Source organism: Myotis davidii, unplaced genomic scaffold (genome assembly GCF_000327345.1).
Source record: "Myotis davidii unplaced genomic scaffold, ASM32734v1 scaffold38, whole genome shotgun sequence".
In the NCBI taxonomy this organism is placed as follows: Eukaryota; Metazoa; Chordata; class Mammalia; order Chiroptera; family Vespertilionidae; genus Myotis; species Myotis davidii.
Window position 1 is genome coordinate 166,273 of NW_006291383.1, and position 5,304 is coordinate 171,576.

Here is a 5,304-nt window from a genome sequence, read left to right on the forward strand (position 1 = left end):
TTCTAGAGGAAATAAGAAAAAGCCAGTAGGAGGAATAAGAAGCTCTGGCGGAAGAAGGCAGGTTGCAATTTAAAATATTGCAGAAGCTGACTTACCATGAAGCTAATGAAACATGAGCTTTGAGACACTTCACTTGCAAAGGCTCATTCCAAAGCCTTGAAGAAAAGTGGTCATATGGTTTTGGACAGCTTTCAAAGCAAGATATTTGAATTGGTTGAGTCCTGTTTCTTTGCTTTCCAACTTCCCCTCCATCATACTTTCCCTCATGTTGGAGGAACAAAGAACATTTTGAGTCAGAGATACATTTAGTTTGTGTCTTCTGGGTAGATGTATGTGGTTCATGGTCATTTCCTGACACCCTGGTGTAGGAATGGCTTCTAAGAATACTGCCGCCCACTGTGCCAACTCAGCTGATACCCTGGCAGGAAGTTGCACTAGAGAGGTGGTTTCCTGATACGAGGGTACCTTACAGCACCTGGCCTTGGAAATATGTGGATAATAAAGGAGAAACAAGCTTTTAAATGTATGGATCCAGAAGCTAATCTGTGTAAAATTCTTCAAACATCACATGTATAAAATCAAAAGTGGGCAGCCTGGCCAGTGCGACTCAGTGGTTGAGTGTCCCACAAAGAGGTCACTCTTCTATTCCTGGTTGGGGCACATGCCTGGGTTTGGGGCTAGATCCCCAATAGGAGACGTGCAGGAAACAGCCGATCAGTGATTCCCTCTCATCATTGATGTTTCTGTATCTCTTTTCCTCTCCCTTCCTCTCTGAAGTCAATAAAAATATTTTTTAATTGGAAGATTCAGTTCTCTTCAGTCCATCAGAATAATACAGCCATAGTTAAAGTTAACACAAACAGTTGCTTGAATTATTATAGGTGGTCCTGAAGATGTTTAGATGTGTTCAGATTCTGGATATATTTTGAAGATAGAGTCTTCAGGATTTTTGAAAGATGGATATAGGCTATGAGAAAAAAGAAAGTTAAGGCTGACTCCAGGGTTTTTAGCCTGACAACTAGAAGGACAGAGTCCTCCTCAGCTGAGACACAGAAAGCTATAGGTGGAGTAGGTTTGTGGGAGAAAGTAAGAGTTCACGTCACTGTGACCAAAAATCCTAGGTTTTACCAGCCCAGTGTCCTCAGGCCACATCCTTTGGGCTGCCTACACGCTCCTGCGTAGGCTGAGCACTGCGTGAGGAGTGATGCAGAAAGACATAGGGTGGAAATCCCTGAGTACTGTCCAATCTGGGATGAGTTAATTAACTTCCATGAACCCTTTTCCTCATCCATAAACTAAAAACTATTTTGGCCGAAACCGGTTTGGCTCAGTGGATAGAGCGTCGGTCTGTGGACTGAAAGGTCCTAGGTTCGATTCCGGTCAAGGGCATGTACCTGGGTTGCGGGCACATCCCCAGTAGGAGATGTGCAGGAGGCAGCTGATCGATGTTTCTCTTTCATCGATGTTTCTAACTCTCTATCTCTCTCCCTTCCTCTCTGTAAAAAATCAATAAAATATATTTTTAAAAAATAAAAACTATTTTGGTGGTAGCCATTTTGGAAGGCAGTTTGCCAGTTTCTTATAAAACTAAGCATACTCTTGCCATACAGTCCAGTAGTCATGCTCCTTGGTATTTATGCTCCAGAGTTTGTGGAAAATGTATGTCCACAAACCTGCACACAATGTTAATATAAGTTCTCTTCATAACTGTCAAAACTTCAAAGCAACAAGATGTCCTTGAGTAGGCAAATTAATAAATTATGGAATATTCCATTGCCAACCAGACCATGGAAAATTATTCAGTGCTAAAAAGAAATGAGCCATCAAGACATGAAAAAATATGAAGGAACCTTAAAAGTATGTTATTACATGAAAGAAGCTGATTTTAAAGGCTACATACTGTATGATTCCAACTACATGACATTCTGGAAGAGGCAAAACTATGGAGACCTTAAAAATGTCAGTGGTTGCCTGGGGTTAGTGGAAGGGATGAGCAGGCAGGGCACAGAGGACTTTTAGGCCGGTGAAATTACTCTGGGTGGCGCTGTAATGGTGGAAACATTGCATTATACATTTGTCAAACCTATAGAATCTACAACACCAAGAGTGGGCCTAATGTACACTATGGGTTATAATAATGTGTTAATGTAGGTCCATCAACTATAACAAATGTAGCACTCTGGTGGGGGATTTTGAGAATAAGAAGGCTGGTGGTTTATGGGAAATCACTTTCCATTCAATTTTTCTGTGAGCCTAAAACTGCTCTAAAAAATAAAAAAGATTATTTTAAATTAAAAATAAAAAACAATATTGGTAATATCTGGCCTGTTTGTTATAACAACCACAGCTAGACTCGTCCCACAAGCCAAAGTAGGGGCTAATAGGGGTTGGGCAGTAGATGAAGTCTTAGCTCATGCCTGACTCTCAGGGGCCAGTTGGTTCAAGGACCCACCTGTGGTTCTTTCCTCAGGTCTTGGATATCTATATTATAAAAGGCCAGTGGCCGTAACGCAGTAATGCTGTAACGACCAAATGACTGGTCACCAGGAGATGCGTTGATAGGTCTCAAGGCACAGTGGTCTCAGTCTCACAGCACAGTGGTCTCAGTCTCACAGCACAGTGGGTCTGGGGTCCCCCGGCACAGTGGGGGCCTGGGTCTCACACGATTTGTGCACTGGGCCTCTATTACTAGTATATTAGGAGTAGATATACTTGTCACTCTCAGAATCCCCACATTCTCTCTCTCTTCCATAAGTGAGCACCATTATGTTTTTGTTGTTGTTGTTTTTAATATATTTTATTGATTTTTCACAGAGAGGAAGGGAGAAAGATAGAGAGTTAGAAACATCGATGAGAGAGAAACATCGATCAGCTGCCTCCTGCACATCTCCCACTGAGGATGTGCCCACAACCCAGGTACATGCCCTTGACCGGAATCGAACCTGGGACCTTTCAGTCCGCAGGCCGACACTCTATCCACTGAGCCAAACCGTTTTCGGCATCCATTTTTGTAGGAAGAGCTAACTAGAAGCCCATACAGTGCCCCCTCCCTACCAAGATAGGAAACCAGAAGCTATAACCCATCCCTGGGGGGTGGGGGGTGGGGGTGGGAAATGACCGAGAAATGACTTCTCAATGTTACACAATTAGCTAAAATGGCAAAAGCAAGCAAACAAACAAAACAAACTTAAATTGTTAGACTAGGCTTTAAGGAAAATTACATTTAAAATAATGGTCAGATATTTAAATCTTGTCAACCCAAAGTAAAGTAGAGAATTTGTCCCATGTTTCAAACAAAATAATCTGTGTTTCAGTCGTGGGTGATTTGAGAGCCTGAATCACCCGGCTATCGGCCAATTTCTCTATTTAGAAGCATAAGATATAACACTTCAAAGGGATCCAGAATCCATCTGGGTCAAATTTCTACCCGTGGCTGCCATCTCCTCTGAAAGATTGTACGAACATAAAGCCTCTGTTGAAACATTATTGAACAGCTCCTACATTCTCTAGCAAAAATAGAGCAGGGGACAACCACTTACCAAAAATTATGCTCACACTGTTTAACACTAGTCCCTTAAAAACCAGAAAAAGAGCTCATTTTATGAAGAATAAAAGCAAAAGCCATGGCCAGCAGCCAGCCATCCTTCCAACCTCATGCCCCTGGCCCCAGGGCAGGGTCCTCCCTGAGCACCCACACATTCCCTCTGCATGATTGGCTGTGACAGGTGTGATCTTGGAGATTTCTTGTGGATCAATTCTTGATGCTACTGGGCCCCCAGTTTTGTCTGTTTGACTTGCTCTTGCAAAGGAAGTCATTACAGTCAAGTCTTAAAGGACCACCAAGCACCCAAGAGTCTCCAGTCCCATCCTTGATAGGGGCTCAGCCTTTCTGTCTCTATTCTCAGCTCCTCATTTCTCCTTCCAAAATAGAGCTGTGACATCAAACACAGAGTCTTAGCTCCCATTGACCTGTTTCCTCCAAAGACCTAGAAACAGAAACAGGGTCTGATTAATATTGGCTCTATTGCCGACATCTGGGGAGATCACGCTAGTGCCAGAAATCAAGCATTCCTAGGTCTTTATCATTACACAGCTGTCTTTGACTTATTGTGTATATTAAACCAAAACATAGTATTGCTTATTTCTCTTTCTCCATGGAGAAATAAGCATATTAATTTTCCATATGAAATCCCTAAACACAGGTTGGCACCATGCACTCTCTCTTTATAATTCCCAGACACCCTCGAGGCCCTTGAGTGAGAGAATCAGGAATAGATCTTTAAGAAATCTCCCGTAGGACAGTTGACTCTCTTATTTACTAACTAAATTGCTCCGTTGAGCACTAGGAATCCAGAGGCACATAAGACACAGCTCTTAGATCCAGTTGAAGCTGTGAACATGAAGACATACAGTGTAACAGGTAAACTGGGTCGGCTATGATGAAAAGGATGCACTCTGGTCTAGAAACCCCTTATCACATCTGGGTAGCTTTTATGAGTAGGGTGAGGAATTGCTCAGAGGCAATACCAGCTAACATGTTTTTAAATATGTTTTCTTTGATTTTTAGAAAGTGAAGAATAGAGAAGAAGAGAGAGGCAGATTGGTTACATCCTGCACAAACCCCTACTGGGGATGGAGCCTGCAACCTGGGAATGTGCCCTGACCAGGAATTGAACTGTCGACCTTTTGGTGCACAGAATGACCTCAACCCACTGAGCCTCCACACTGGCCAGGGCACCAGCAAACACTTTGCATGCTTATTTTTTATCAGTTAAGTGCTCTTTTATCTTTTTTATCAATTCCATTCTTACAAAATATCTATTTTATAGACAATGAAAAAATAAGTCTCAGAGATGATGAGTAACTTGTCCAACGTCACAGAGCGAAGAGATGACAGAGTCAGAACTTGAATCCAGCTCGCGAAACCCAATATCACACTCTCATCTGCTACACCACAGTCGCTCCTCGGTTCTTTTCTGCCCTTTGAAACCCCCTGGACTGTGTGAGCAGACACCAGTTCAGGTGGGACTTTCAACTTCTGGTTTCTAAGTTCAAGTTGTTGCCTGCAGACTGATGATGTTGGAAGACAACATCAGCCCAAATATGGACACTGCAGAATCCCGGGGGTCCCGGTGCACTTGTGCCTGATGGAGAGAGGTAGGACTCGTTCTTAAATGAAGCACAAACAGGATTGGTGATATGGGATTTGGTTGGTCCTGGTAAGAACATGCGGACCTGGCTGGCTGGGCGGGAATAAGTCGTGTTGTCTCAGATCTGAGTCAGCAGCACCTGGCTAATGGTGCC